We start from the raw sequence: 16,931 nt of genomic DNA, 5'->3' as shown, positions 1-16,931 counted from the left end.
ATCTTGCTTACTTAGCCACATTAGAAGTCAGGAAAGAAACACGAATCATGCGTTTTTCAAAGAAATGGCTTCAGGGATAAAGTCAAGCAAGATTAGGAAGTAACCTAATAACTCAGCATCTGCACTTGCACTAGAATATTGATAGCATTTAGCAGAATGCAGTGGTTGAAACAAGTAAGCACTTCCTAAGTGCCATTTCAGCAATAAGTAATACCTCATACCTCTGACTACTTGTTCGTGTTATGATGACAATATGTATTGGTGGTGTAAGTCCTTATATTAATTTACTTAGACTTTATAATACTTCTACGAAGTAGAATAGTGGTTTGAAAGATGTCACTCCTGGGCTGGGGATTTAGCTCAGTGTTACTGTACCTGCCTGACCTGTCAGTGCAAGGTCCTGAGTTTGATCCCTGGTACTGGGGGAAATAAAAAGAAAAAGAAAAATGTCCCTCCAAAATGGAAGCTACAAAAGCTCATGTCCATTCGGAAACTCACGATATGAGTTTGGAAATAAAAATTTTCAGACATAGTTAGTTATTATAAGGTCATAATTAGAATGGGCCCCAAATCCAATTTTTTTATATCCTTATAAGAAGAGAAGATACATGAATCCGTAAAGTGAAGAAGGCCACATGAAAACAGAGGCAAAGATTAGAATGAAGCCACTCGTGAAGACTGCCAGGAGCCAGCAGAAGCGGAAAGAGAGGAAGAAACATCCCTGACAGCCTTTAGGAGAAGCATGATTCTGCCAATACCTGAACTTTGGACTTTATGCCCCCTGAGCCATAAAAGATCAAATATCTGTTATTTTAGATCATTCAGTTTGTGCTGATTTATTTTGGCGGCACTAGCAAACTGATACAAGTCGGTACTATTACCAGTTTCATGTCACAGATGAGGAAACGAGCTGTACAAATGATGAGTGACTTTCCAGGGACACAGCTGGTGAGTGCAGGGGTACAGAACACCAGGCAGTCAGTTTCTGGAGTCTAGGTTGTTCATCGCCACTCTAAAGAAAGGGCTTAGTAAATGTTGGGTGTATTCTATAAGCTCATTGTTTCTTAGTTCACTCATTCATCTGCCATCCATCATGCCATTCACCATTAAACCATGCTAGGCACCTTCTGGTACCTCTCCTCTGGACCAGAATTCCATCGCTTAGTTTATTATGAAACTCAAGACCAGGTGAATACAAAAAATGCAGGTTGGGAAATTCGGTGAGTATATGACAGTGCTCTGTTCTTGTGTTTCTAAACATCAAAAGGACAATCTCTGAGTCTTATTTATATTTGACCCGTTAGTGCTTTAATTTATCTCATTTACAGTCCCAACAATTTATATATTATGTGAAGGGTCAGGTTATCCTACCTGTAAGCCTCAGGTTTCTCTTCTCTTTCGGTGAACTGCCCTTTTCCCATTAACATACTCAGGTGTCTCATAAAGCTAAAATTAAAAAAAATATCTTTCTTTATATTTTTTCTACCTGGGACCTTGTGAGCCATGATTTCTGTTTCTCAGTGTTAGTGGACTAGTGAAGAAACAAGGCACAGTTCATAAAGCTAAAATTAAAAAAAATATCTTTCTTTATATTTTTTCTACCTGGGACCTTGTGAGCTTGAATCAGCTTGAATTTGTAGTTGAGTTACTCATTAATTTGTGAAGTTTCTTAACATCCATGTACACCAGCTTTCTTAGTTGTCAAATGGAAATTGTGATGATAAATCTTGGTTGTGAACTTTAGTAGATTGAGAAACACCTAGAAAATTGTTAAGAATCACTTTGGGTGTGTTTTCAATGGTGCTTTCAGAAAAGACTGGCATGTAGGACAGCAAACTGAGCATGCAGAACTTGCCGTGAATATGGCTGGTGCCATCCAGTAGGCTGCAGGCCTGCATGGAATAAAAGTGGGAGAAAGAAGCCCCTTACGCTGGGCTCTTTCTCAACTTCCTGGCCACCATGAGGTTTTCCCTGCCAGGCCCTTCCACCATATTTCTGTCTTTCCATAGTCCTCAAAGTAATGGAGCCAACTGTTCATGGACTGAAACCTCTGAAACCACAAACCAAAAACAAACCTTTCCTCCTTTAAGTTGTTATTCTCAGGAATTTTGTCACTGTGATTGTTACAGTTTATATCTAGATGTCCCCCAAAGCTGCAGGCACTCATAGGTGGGGCTTTGGGGAAGTGATCGGATCATGGGAGAGTGGTAATCATCAATGGGGTAAGTCCTCTGATGAGTTTGTAGCCAACTTGCTGTTAGGACATGGACCTGGTCAGAAGAGGCTCTGGAGGTATGGCCCAAAAGGGTTATCTCTGTCTGTTTTTCTTTTTCTTCCTCTCTACTTCCTACATCATGTCATGAACTTCTTCCCTCCTCCATGCCTCCCTGCAATGCTGCCCTGCCTTGGATTGAAACCTTTACAGAATGAACCTCTCCTCCTTTAAGTTGCGGATGTTGGGTACTGGGTCAAAGAGATTAAGGCAGGAATAGAAACCTGACTGTCACATGGATAAAATAATGTAAGATTAGAATGAAATTAGACAATTTCTATAGAGAGATTAATCATATTAATGTACAGTAGCACTCAATAGATATTTTATTTTTAAGATTTCCTTTGAATATCAAATTTTTTGAAAGAGTAGCCATTGGTTCTGTACTGATACAAACATATTTGCATTCCTGGCAATATAGTGTGACTCCCTAATCAACAAAGCTTTTCTACATGAACTCACCAAAGATCGTCCAATTCTCAAGTTAAATTTCTCCTCTTATAACACTGAATTATTTGACAGTACAGATCAACTCCTTTTTGTTGAAATTCTTACTTTTAGCCTCTCTTATCACTCTTCCCTCCCTTTTACTCCTCATAATGTTAATCCATTAATGAGAAATGGACCTTTTCCAGTTGAGAATTTTAATTTATTTCCTTCCTCTGCTCTAAGCGGCCCCTCTGCTTCCATGGACTCCTCCACTCTCTCTAATCCCAAAACTCTGTATCTACATTATGCTCAGCCTTACCCCCCCACTTCCACTTACATGGACCCCAACTCCCCCACCTCAGCAGCAGCCACACTAAAAGTGTACTGAGATATACCATGCATCTGTTGCCATTATCATGACAGAGATGTGAATGATAGGTTTTATTTCTGTTTAAAGGTCCCAAGATTACCCTAGCTACCTAGTCGTATAACTTTTGTGTGTCACTGATTACTTTTTCTTCACATTTCCTCTCCAGAAGCTGGCATGTATGCATCCTATTCAATATTCTGTCCCAGGGACTTCTTGAGTTCTCCATTCTTTTAAAGAAGTATTTATCATGGTGCACACTATACAGACACAAAAAAGTACATAAAACACATGAATAGTTTAAAGAAAACTCATAAACATCCGCACACCTACTAGTCAGCACAATAATTCAAAATTCCAGTAAGGATTCCCTACCAGCCTTCCCTTGAGTAATTGATTCTCTGCTCTAGCTAATCATTTTCATTTTATTTCTAAACCTTAATACCCTTGCTCACCTCCCTAAGCAAAATACTATGTGTGGTTGATGCTCTTAGCTTTCTGTATAAGTTGCGTCATTCATTACACACCCTGTGAGGATGTACTTCTTTTATCCAATTCTGTGTTTCCCGGAGTCATCCCTGATGACATGTAACTGTAGTAAGGTATCACTGCTGTCATGGAAGATTCCATAATGTAATCTGTTCATGCAATGTACGAAATTTGGATTTTGTGTTTGCTTTTAGTTTTGGTCTACCACGAAAGATGCTGCCCCCAGTATACTAGAACCACAGCACAATGGTGCATTTAGACAGTGTGTAGGGAATATACCTGGGATCATAAATGCTGGGTCACTGGGTATGTACTGCACTTATTAAATTTTATTAGTTAATCACAAATGGTTTTTCAAAGTGACTGTATAAATTTTACATTCCCTATGGCTTGTTATTACTGGTTGTGAGCTCATACTCTTTAGAAACTAATCTAGTAACTCTTTAGCACCTAGGTTAATATTACTATAGATTAAAGAGAAATTTGAGGTTGTTTCTGCAAGTTCCCTAGACATTTTCTCAACCCAAGTTTATTTTAAAATAAATGTGTGGCTTGGGAGGTAACTTGTTTTTGTTTAAAAGACTACACAGATAAATTTAAATCTCAAACTGGAAAAGACGTGAGGAATTCCTTGTGATTACAAATTCTCAGGGGAGATTGTTTCCCCTTTTATCTTTTGTCAAATGGAACAAGGCAAAGTTTGGTTTTATCTTTAATATGATGAGTTTATTTCCTGTCAATGCTGACATGGAAATTTCTCAAAATAAAAAGTGAGAAAAGGTCTGGAGAAATAGCTCAGTGCAAAGGTCCTCACGCTGAGGCTCAGATTAACATGGGGCCTTTTATTAGACCATCCACCTGGGACATGTCCTAGGTTTCATCTCCTGTGTTCTGTACCAGTGCAACCAAGTAAAGTTGGTTCTTGTTTTCATATTATTTTTGGTATCTGCTGATCTCTCCCTTTTAAAGTGCTAATTGAGATATACTTTGAAAGACTAGCTTTTGTCATTTTTTTCCTGTTTTAGCTTTTCCTATAGTTGAAAGTAGGCTTGCTCTCCACTCCCCCACAACCTCTACTTGACTAGTTCTGGCTTTGCTATATGATGCCCAGGTCATTTAACAAACCTCCTGGAGGTTGTAGGTGGCACCACCTGAATCTTCTGGAAAAGTTGACATTAGGGAGATCAGGAGAAGCCACTGAGGATTCTCAGAAAATCATGACAAGGACAACAGCTCCAATTTCAATGAGTGCCTACTGTATGTCAGAGATCTCACCAAGTGTTTTCTGTATATTATATTTTTGTATTAAGATGCATGCATTGTTATTTCTTAAATATTCAATGAAAAGAAATATCATTACAAAGGAAGGAAATTAACTATTGCAACAGTTGAGTGACTTGTCTGAGGTCACACAGCTAATATGTAGCAAGGATTGAAACCCAGTGTAACAAGTCCAAGCTCTTTCTCAACACTAGTGTTTTTCACATTGGGATCCACAGAACCCCAAGGTTAGAGGATGCTCAGCTGCAGGCTCAGGAAGCAGAGTTCTACGTATCTAGCTTCAATGTCACTCCAAACATAACTACTTTTACCTGTTTTATACACTGGTGTTTGATAACAAACTTTATTTCTAAACATGCTCCCCCCATCACCACTTTCTTTCTTCACATGGTTCTAGGACCTGAGTCCAGGGCCTTTGCACTGAGCTATAATCTTAGCCCTTCTTTCATTTTTTGAGACAGTCTTGCACACTTGCCCATCCTGGCTCAAAGTCATGACCCTTTCATCTCAGACTCCCGTAGGGTTGAGACTACAGGCATACACCATCAGACCTGGCTTAATTCTACTCCCTAAGGAGATCTAAACAGCTCATTATGCCTGGACTGGCCCCTTAATTTCCCAGGATTGTGACTTCATCCAGGATGTTATCTCTGGAGGACCCCATCTTCCACCCTGCACTCCAACTCTCCAGTGGAATCTCCCACCAAGAGACTCACCTATGAAATCCAGAGTCCATATCCAAGATCATTTCACATTTGCTACTTTGCCCAATGAACATGAGGCTTAAGCCCTTTCCTATAAGACCCCTACAAATATCTGTTTTATTTTGGTTGGCTGCCAGGTGTCCTAAAAGACAGCAAGGCAATCTCTCTTGAGTAGGACCCTTGTCTTCTCTCTGGAGAACATGGTAATTGCTTTAAGTGACCTTATAATCTGGTTTGGCTAATGTGGGGCAGGCACATATAATGAGAATGCATGGCAGTTGAGCCTACAGAAGTTGACATCATCGAAGCTCATTGGGAAGAGACCTTTCTGCAGCCTGGGACACCCACCAGGAAAAACAGTAGAAAGAAGAGAAAGCAGGATATCAACAGGGCACATGGTTAGCAGACAGAAAAGAAAGGCGAAGTGTTTAGAGACATACAGAGGTTTGAGGAATGATGAATAGACAGTGGAAGATGCCACCTATGGGAGGGAAGAGCAAAGAAGGCATTTAGGGAAAGCTTGAAATGCCAGGTGCATTTGATTGGACATCACCATGAAGATAGCAGGAGGCAATGAGGGGTTCTGAGGGGGGCAAAGAGATCACTAAAGCTACGTAGTATCCCTATAATCGACAGTGCATTAGTGTGTTGGAGAAAAAGGAGAAAAGACCTGCAGGTCTGCGCTGCCAAACCACCATGCCTTGAGGATCTCCTGAAAAGCATTAAAACAAACACGTACATACCAGAGCCCCAGCTCCATAGACTGAGACTCAGTGGGTGTGAAAAAGGACATTTTAGTGATGCTAATGTGCAAACTGTGGTGAGAGACCCTGAACTGGATTATTATCCAACTACGGCTCTCAGTCACTACTCACTGTAGCCAAGAAATGGAATCAGTATAAGTGTCCATTCTTTCAATGGGTAAAAAAGACGTGGTACAGCAACACAATGGAATGCTCTTCCACCATAAATAGAGGAAACATTGCCATTGGCAACAACATACTGGTAGGTGAACCTGGAAATTATATTAAATGAAATAAGTCAGGCACAGATAAATACCATGTGACTTCACGCATATGTAGAATCTGAAAAAGCTGAAGGGGAGAGTGTCAGAGTGGTTGTCAGCGGGTGCTGGTGGGTGGGGCACGGCATGCGAGGTGGGTTTGGCTCATGGCCATAGTTAGAAGGAATAAGTTCCTGTGTGCACGTGCGGTGGAGGGTTGACTACAGCTAGCAGTAAGGTAGTGTACATTTCCAAAAAGCTAGAATGGAGCACTTTTACTGCATTCGCCAGCCATAAAAACTGAGTATGTGAGGCAAAAGACATGCGAGTGACCCTTACTGCATCATTACCCAATGTCTACACATAATGAAATGCCACGCTGTACCTTATACATGTAAAAGTATGTGTTAACCAAAATAAAACTTAAAACAGTTCCGGATGAGGTGAGGTGATGCGGAGCCTTGGAGATAACAGTGGAATGGAAGGTAAACAGGGAGGTGTGAGGCATCTTGAAAGGTTACTGATATTTAATTTCCCATAAAAGCATGTTAAGGTCTCAAAGCCAGATTTTATTTTACTTTTTCAAAGCCAGATTTTAAAATGGGGCTATCAAAAAGTTCTCAACTTTTGCTCTACCCACTTCTTGCTTTTCTGTGCACCTTTCTTCCTTCTCTGAAGCAAAATTTTTTTATAGCTAGAAACTAAAGATGTAAAATATTATTTGCTAGCACTGAGCAGTAACAGTTGATGAATGAACTGATTTTGCATATTACTCTCAATCAGGAATAGGGGGGCCCTGTTAGTCAAAACCCCCAAATGCTCTTACTAGTGATTTCAGATGCCAATTATAGTTTTGAAGTTTGAAAGGAGTTACTCTCTAGAACTTTTCAAAAGCCAAGACTGGTATTTACTCAGAATATGATTATTGTCAACAAATATAATTCGAGGGACTTGAGAGTCAGAGTCATCTGTTTTTAAGGCTTGGAGTCCACTGTGGAGGCGCACCAGAGGGGAACTGGTGACAAAGAACCAATTTTCCCTCGCAAGTCTGGAGCTGACTCACTGCTTATACACTGGGACCTGACATCCACACAAGGCCCACTCAAAGTTTCCAGATATTTTAAAGTAAGAAATTGTGTGCTGATATTTTTATGGATATCTTGCACAGTGATCTAATTTCCCACCAATTGCAAAAGAATGTAACCAATTGCTCAACTCAAAACAAATGTGACATTCATCCTACAATCTGTTGCCTGTCAGTAAAAACCCTGGACCTTTAACAGATTAGGATTTCTCTCTCTCTCTCTCTCTCTTTCTCTCTCTCTCTCTCTCTCTCTCAAATGGGTAAGGAAGTCTATGCTAGAAAAGATTTTTTAGGTATGAGCTTAGTGATAGAGAATTTGGCGTGTGTCTTGCATGCCAAATGCTTGAAAAAACTTTATTTTCTAGTTAGAGAAGACCATGAGACATTTAGATTTTATTTTACATTTTAAAAATTTCTATCCAGTAATTAGAAATATTCTAGACTTTTCTATCCATAAGAAGAGGAGGAGATGGTATGGGAGTTTAATCAGCAAAACAAAACAAAAACAAAAATAAAAACCTTCTAAAGGTTGTATATATTTGTGATCATCACTACCCAAAACAACTGAAGTAAGGGCTGCTTTCCTCTGATTGCTACAAGACTGTGTCTACAAGGATTCTGCTTGTAAGTAACCTCAGCTCATCCCTGAAAATGAGGTAACCGGCCCCCAACACAGGTTAGGCATGGTTAGCACCCGCACACTGGGACCACTGCCAGGAAGGCCCTGCTGCTGCACATTCAAGCCTGCCAGGGCATCTGTGGACAGTGCTCCTTGCGAGCTGGATGACAAAACAACATTCCCATCCTTATCTGTAAGGACAGGGGAATGGACTAGTTAAGAGCCACATACCCTGGCAGGCTTCTGTTTTGTAAAGGCAGTGTTTTTAAGAGATGGACTGCGTGTGCTGATAAAACCCATTCTCATGCAGCCTGTTTATAAGACCTGGTTTATATCAGAAGCACCCAGAAGCCAAGCCCTGGGGGGATGTGTTTTCTCACCCGGAATCCAGACCCCTAAAACACTCTTCTGGAGATTGATTAGAAATAAAAATAAATAAAGAGAAGTTTCCCACCCCACCCCACCCCAGGGAGAGAAAAGTGGATACTGGCAAGGGGTGATAGATATATAAAGTATATATACCTCAGCTGCGGAACAGGATATATTTGGGTTACTCTGAAATTTTTTGAGGATATATAGTAAGATTTTGAAGAGCTAGTTTTGCCTGCCTCTTGAGGAATATAAACCCACAGGTATCAGGGAAGGAACGTTTGTATGTCTTATTAATACAGTGTCAATACAGTAACATTTGGTCTTGATTTGTAGCAGCATGTGGTAGAATTGCAAACATTCTATTTTATTGCTTTTATTTTACACACACTATGCAAATTGAAAGGCATTGCAGTGTGGTAAAAATACAGGGTCGCTATCATGTGTTAGGCTATAAATGATGTTTGGATCTGCAGAATGATTATCTATCTATCTATCTATATTGTGATGTTGCCAATAGATCCTAGGGGCTGTGTATTAATATGTGTATGTACTGCTGAGGTACAAATACTCCTAGTCTTAACACAAAATGTGAAAAGAAATATAGCTATTGTCCAAGACATTTATGATCTTTAAAATTAAAGCAAAATGATCTATTTGCTTTGTCTTAGTCAAGAGAATTTTAAGGCATGGTAAGTTTGTCTACACTTTCATACCCTTGAAGCTCTACCAAGTAGCTGGGAATTAACATGTAAAGATTTATACAAATAAGCAAAACTGGAAAATAACCACAGATGGAGAAAGCATTTCTGACGGCAGGTATATTCATTATCAAACTTGCACAAAACCTCTGCTGTGTTTGGACATGTATCGGGTATCTCTTGGGGCAAAGAAACACAAGAGCAACGATAACACACTGTTTTGGAAGAAAACAAGCCTATCTGCAATATCCTCAGTGCTCAGCAATTCAGGACATGTAAGAGCCCTGGAGAATTTTCTTGTTTTACAACTGCGAGAAATATGAAATATAAGGACGATTTAATCCTTTTGGAAATTTTAATCATGTTTATTCCAGGGAATTATTCTCCCTAGTGAGTCACAATAAGAACGCAATAGAGAGTTAACTAAAACAGCAGACGATGTTACTTGGAGTCTGTAAATACCGTGGGCTTCGCAAAACACAGGACTGAAAACGTTTTCAGTTTGCTAGGCAGAAGGCAAATGGTGAACAAAGAAAACCATAGAGTCACTGGCATCTTAAACTTTCTCAGTACCAGTCTTCCCTTCCTCTCTTCTTGCTGTGCTTCATTTAGTTCAGCGGTGTCGATTGTTTCTCACATGAACAGGTCTTCTAAGAAATTCTCTTCTACCCTCCTGTGAGGCAGGAGGCCTGAGAACTACTGGATGTGGATTCCATGCTTGCTTATTCATCTGAGAAAGTTGCTGCATTAAACAATCAGTCAGTCCCACGCCAGCAGGCTCAGTGGACATCATCCCCTCACACCATCATTTACAATCTGGTTATAGCATCGTGGACAGCCGTGGTGGCGGATCTATGACACCTGTGCATGGCGGGCTATTTGTAGCATTGAAAGCTCTGAAAGGTTTCCCATCGCAAATCAGCGTCCTGTGCCTGCATTTGACTCTTCTCAACAGTATACACGAAACTGATGTTGGGGTTCAGAGCCTGCAACTAGTAAACTGATAGGCAAAAATTCCTTTCAGCAATGATTAATTCTTAAATCTTAATGCCTTGCTCGGTAGTGAACAAAAAATGTACAATTCTGTTTTTTTTTTTTTAAACATATCTTAGTTTTTGAGGTTGGTCATCATATCATTTCTTTGGTATAGACAGGAAACAGCAGCAAAGGCAGGTGAAACTGGCTTAACTAGATAAATTGCTAAAAAGAGAATCTGAGTTTTATGCATTTAATAGTCTCCCTAATAAGAACAAGGACCTTATAAGAACAACAATAAATTAATCCACAGCATTAATAGTTTACTAAAATGACTTAGCTGAATATTTCCTGCCAGATCTCTAGGCCAAATGAAGTCTCTAAAATCAACTGATCCAATCTCCCTTCTCCTAAGCTATTGCCCCTGTCATTTCATGTATCCTGTAGGGTACAACGATGTATCTAAACACGGATCTACTCTACCACATGAAGATGACTAGGAAGGACAGACAGCTTTGTCTTTACGCATAAAATAAAACAGAATGCTATACTGTCAAAGTGTGGCAGTTTTTAAAGGACCTATACTTGCAAAATGAATTCCAAATCCTGGTACAGCTTGGCTAAACAATAACAATAAACAGAGAAAGAGTTTCTTAGAAATACATCAAAACCAGTAAGATACTGCTATTTGTCACTTAGGAAATATATAACAGTAACTTCTAGCATTACGCACAGCAAATTGTATAAATGCAGCAACTGTTTGGGATTATTGCATTTATCTGGTAGGTTATGAATCAGAAAAAGGATGTCAGGTCTTCATGTTTAAGGGTCCTTATTATGTAGGAGGTATCTGCAGGAGTCCTAAAATATTTAATCCAGGGAACTATTCACATTTTAAACGCAGCAACTGAAAACAGTGATAAGCTAAAATTGTTCTAGGTTGAAGGGGAGAAGTATTTCCTTGCATAGATAAATATTCTATCAGTTTTTGTTTTTAAATGTTAGAGACTTAGTTTGATGTTTAGTGTTGATAGACATCATGTTGTGAACATGTTTTCTTACACGCAGAAGTATTTTCTATGCAGGGAGAATCAGCCAGGAAATTATAATACAGTTGACTTCAGTTTCCTGGCCAGATAATTAAAGGCCTGGAGCTTAAAAGCCCAAAGGAATTGAAGGTTGGGGCCCAGGGCAGCAGAGGGAGAGGAGGCGTTCACTGGTGAGAGGAAGGGTTCTTGAATTTATCATCCTAAAATGTGTGCTCCAGCTGGTGCAGCTGGAGCCTCGTTTGAACGGCTGGTAAATGAAACCCTCTGCCTTTTGGGGGACTTGCGAGGAAGATGGTTTATTAATGTTTTTAAACAAATAAAATGCTATTGTTCTTTCCACTTAAAATTTTTTGACATGTAATAACTGTACAAATCTCTGGGGCACAGGGTGATAATACATGTATTCATTTTGTAATGATCAGATCGGAGGACATTTAAACGTTTTTGTTTCTATTTCAGTCTATGATTAATCACTGGAAACCCTCACTAGAAATATAGAGAAAATAGTTTTATTTTTGCAGTGCTAAGATCAAACCCAGAGAATTTTGTACAAATGTTCTACCACTGAGCTACACTCTCAGCACTAAATATGTTTCTTTCTGTACTGGGCATTGAACCCGGGGGCCTTCACACTGAGCTACATTCCCAGTCTTTCTTTTTTTTTTTTTTTTTGAGACAGGCTCCCAATATGTAGTTGAGACTGACCTGGAACTCACTATGTAGCCCAGTCTGGTCTTGAACTCACAGAGATCCTCCTGCCTCAGCCTCTGGAGTGCTGGGATTACAGGCATGCACCACCACACACGGCTATCCCCAGTCCTTTTTGAGACAGGGTCTCACTAAATCATTAGACTGCTCATGCTGGGCTCAATCTTGTAATCCTCCTGTCTCAGCTTTCCAGACTGCTTGGATTATGGCTCCTAAGAAAGTTCTTATTGAATAAGAATTACTGAATAAGAGCTGTAAATAAAAACATTTGACAAATAGCATTATGTCACCAGTGCAGTCAGTCAGACTGGTTGATACAGGAATTTGAAGTGACACTTGGAGTTTTTCTGGACAAGACTGGAGATGCCACACTAATAGGATCTCCATCGGATGCAATTAGAGGAACAGACAAAAATCACTGGTCACTCACGAGATGGAAATGAAAACAACACTGAGATCCCATCTCACTCCAGAAAAAAATGGATGCTATCAAGAAATCAACCACTAACAAATGCTGGTGAGGCTGTGGGGAAAAAGAAACCCATCTCCACTGTTGGTGGAACCATAGACTGGTGCAACCACTGTGGAAATCAGTATTGAGATTCTTCAAAAAACTCAAGCTAGAGTATTTCCCTTCTTGATATCTTCCCAAAAGATCTGAAAGCATCATACCACAGTGAGATATGCACACCATGCTTATAATAGCCAAATATTGGGAACAGCTTATATGCCCATCAAGGGATGAATAGATAAAGAAAACGTAGTTTTTAACAGATTTTTTTTTTTTTGAGACAGCTTCTCACCATGTAGTTGAGAATGACCTGGAACTCACTATGTAGCCTAGGCTGGTCTCAAAATCACAGCAATCCTCCTGCCTGAGCCTCCCGAGTGCTGGGATTACAGGCGTGCACCACCACATCCAATTTAAGAAAATGCAGTTTTTATATACAATGGTATACTACTCTGTCATAAAGAAAGATAAATGTGAGACATTTTAAAGTAAATGGATGAACCTTAAGAACATAAATTGGACACACAAGCTTATATATCACATTGTTTCTCATGTGAGAAATGCAAAGGGTAAATAAGGAGCAAAATGAAGAACAGATATTGGAAAATAGGAAGAAAATATTCAAATGGGAAGGAGAACAACACAAGGGGTAGGAGAAGATAATGAAGGGAAAAGGGACTTTAAAAAGAATGGAAGGAAAACAATGGAAATAAAGTTTTCTAAATGGCAAAGAGAAGAGTTGAAGGGAGGGGTGGGGGAGGGGGAAAAAGAATTAAGATATGTTATATCCAGGCACAAAGTACCTATAGTAAACGTGATCAGTGTGGATAATGGCACAATATACCAATAAAATTAATTCCAAAAAATAAAAAGAATGAACAAGTATACAGATGTGCAAGAGACCTTTCTTAAAAAGGCAAGGAGAACATAGTAATGAAACCAAGGAAAGACAGTATTTATTATGCAGTATGAAAAATGTAAGAGTGGACTTTATCCCAAAGTCAAGGCAGTCATTGGAATCTGCAGTTATAAATACAGTATAGCAGGCTACCCTGAACTTTACTAGAGTCTTAACTGCTAAAATATAGCAAAAGAGGTACTGGGAGCAAGTATTCATAACTAAGGAGCTCTTTTTAATAACGAAGATGAAGGTGCTAATCCAAAGTCACCCTCCACATGTGCTCTCTAAATGCTTAGAGACAAGGAGTAAAGTAAAGTAAAGGAGGAACCTATCACTTTCTAGTAGCAGGTCAATATAGCTTAGCAATTTCAGAGCTCAGACTGGGATGAGCCGTCCTTAGTTCACAGTCTGGCTGTGCAGTTCACAAACTGTGCGAACTTGGACAAGGGACACAAACAGTTAAGTTTCCTCATCTGTAACATCAAGACAGCAGCAAAACCCCATTCCCAGGGCTGTTGATATTGAGGGATATAACAGACACAAAATAGTTTGAAAGGGCTGGACTATTGGCCTTCAATTGATATTATCATTTATTAGTAATTTAAAATTACTTTTTAAAATTAGTATTCTGGGGTGTAGGGCTATGATTGTGACCACAAAGAGTCAACATATCGAACCACAAAGGGACTGAATCCATGAATGTGACTTCATGTGCTTAATGCTTTTAGCAACTAAGCTAAGCACAACAAAACCAGGCCAAGAGCATTCACAAACAATGTATCTCTAGTGGCGGTTCTCACATTTCCTTTTCTCGGGGTCCCCTTATATTCTTATATATTATCAGGGATGCCCAAAGAGCTTTTGATTATGAAGGTTTTAAGAACTTGATCTTTATCACATTAGAGAACAAAACTAAGAATTTAAAAATTATATTTATTTTTTAAACAACATTGGCAAATTTATTATATGGTTACATACAACACATATTTCATTAAAATATTATTTTCTGAAACACAAAAAAAGAAAATATTGGTATTTTTATGGGTTTGCAAATCCTTTAACGTTGGAAAATAGAAGACAGGTGGGTTCTCACATCTGCTTCTACATTGAATCTTTTGGTATGTGTTGTTTTGGCTAAAGTATAGGGAGGAAACCAGTCCTCAAGAAGATAATACAGGGCCGGGGATTTAGCTCAGCAGTTCGGTGGCCTGCCTTGCAAGTGCAAGGACCTGAGTTCAATCCCCAGTGCCAAGAAAAAGAAGATATTAGAGTTAGAGAGGAAAGACCTCATACGTATTCCAGAAGGGTCTCAGGACACTTGGGGCTTCCTGGGCCACACTTTGACAGAGGCTGATCTACAGCAAGATTTTCTCAGACTGAGCTCGTGCTCCCAAAGCCTAATACCTCCTAAGAGAACAATTAAAGAGAAAGCCACAAATGAACAAGAGGACGTAATCGAAACAGAGGCATCACTGCTACATTTGTAAAGATCACTCTAATCATTACATATTTATTGCTTTTTTTTTTTTTTGGCTCTTTGGGTTTGGGTTTAGTCTTTCTTCAAAATAAGATCTTTCCGTGTTCCTTGTCCATGCACTCTACATACTTGGACAGCATGGCCCTCAGAATGCCTTCCTAGACTTCTTGGAAATGAACATGAGAAAAAAGCAACAAATCTCATTCCAAGCTCCGCTGCTATATCAGAAAGATAGCATGAAAATTCTTCATGGGCCACTTGGAAATGTTGTGTAAACAAGTACAGACACAAATCCTCCACTCTGGGGAACTTCTAGGCTGGAACTAACAGTCTGACTTTGGTAACTTAAATGGAAAGCTGAATGAAAATGTGCACATTTTCCTCTTTATTTAAAACTATTTAAATGTTTAAATTCCTGTTTCTTGTGTGAATAATAGTGGAACAGAAGGACAAGATTATGAGCATTAGTACCTTTAAAAATATGAAGGTTTATTTAAAATTTTAACAAATATTTATTGGGCCTGGATCTGGAGAGCAAAAGATAAGACAGACTATTTAAAACTCTATAAATGATCTGAGATAGCATCGTTATATAGTCACATGGAAGAAAACAAATAGTTGATGTGTAAATATTAGACATACTACATGGCTTAAAGTTTTCATTTAAAATAATTCCAAGTATAACTCATCTTGTGGCTGCAAATGTTTTCAAAATACCACAGACTAACCACTAACAGTAACATGTAAATCAATATATAAGAATATGAATTAAAATGCAAAGTAACCAAGAACTCAAAACTGAATAAAAGTGAAGCAAATCCAGATTTTGTAAAGTAATTTTGGCATCAATTTCTACATTTTGAATTGGATGCCATCCCTACCTTATCAGTTGAGTAAAGAAAAAAATAGCATTAATAAACCCAACATATTATTCTCTGGAAATGTCTGCTATCATAACTATCTGCAAAGACCTTTATTTGAGACAAAAGTAAAAAGAGACTCCTAAATTTATTCTTTAAATTTTTATTTAATGATTACTATAGAAATTTGCTGATGTACACTAAAATAAATGTTATATAATCTAATGATATATTTATTCCAATTAATAAACAAATATTCATTTTTATTACTAGCTTTTTCAATATATTCTAAGAACCGTAGCAAAAAAAAAAAAGTATATACATATTAGAATTAGGATAAAGAACTGGAAGATGATCTTTTACTTTGTATCTAAACATGCCTGAATATTACAAGTAGAATTTTCAAAAAGTCAACACATTACATCTTAAATTTTATTTGGTTTTCCAAATATTGCTCTAACTTCATTACTACCCAAAACTACAAATTACCTGAGGTAGCACCTTTATATTGTCACACAGGAAAAAAAAGACATTACCTGATAAGTAAATATTATGACAAAACTAAAAGTTACCATTTTAAAATAAACTCTATAGTCTCAGCAACAAAAAAAGTGGGTTCATTGTTTTGAATTTGACTCGTATATATTAACCTACCTGTTCCTAATTTCCTAAGTAAAAATCTTTAACAATAAAATGATCCCTCCAACTGTTCATCATGTATTTATACTGAAACAATTATTGAAAATCATACACAAAATAGAACAAATTGAGGTTTAAAAGCATAAAATTAATAATACCAAGAATTTCTATTTGATGCTATAATGTTCCCTTATAGGATTTAAAAACAATCCACACCACTACTATTAAAGAATCTTATTAGCTGCCTTTACAGTGCACATAAAATTGGATTACAGTGGGCTTTGTTCAGTATTAGAGTCTGGCTTTCTTTTCATGGCCATTTTTTTTAAGAGATTAGGAATTGACTTTCATCAGTCCTTTATGTCAAAAGTAGTTCTTCCACACGTTTGATGAGAACAAACCCAGGAGAGGCTCTTTCTAAAATCAGCAAAGGTACACAGACATCTACCTTCCTGAAGGTTTGTGCAGAAAATGTTCCCCATGAACACACTGT

General features: G+C 38.4%; 1 protein-coding gene across 21 annotated transcripts in view; it reads right to left on the bottom strand.

Moving 5' to 3' along the window:
* The window catches only part of Ank3 (ankyrin 3), a 316,318-nt gene that overhangs the window by 216,158 nt on the left and 83,229 nt on the right, over positions 1-16,931 (bottom strand). The window lies entirely within an intron of this gene.

Source organism: Fukomys damarensis, unplaced genomic scaffold (assembly GCF_012274545.1).
Source record: "Fukomys damarensis isolate Sample0158 unplaced genomic scaffold, DMR_v1.0_HiC HiC_scaffold_20, whole genome shotgun sequence".
NCBI classification, from domain to species: domain Eukaryota; kingdom Metazoa; phylum Chordata; class Mammalia; order Rodentia; family Bathyergidae; genus Fukomys; species Fukomys damarensis.
The sequence above is the reverse complement of the archived record's forward strand: the minus strand, read 5'-3'. Positions and strand labels throughout refer to the sequence as shown.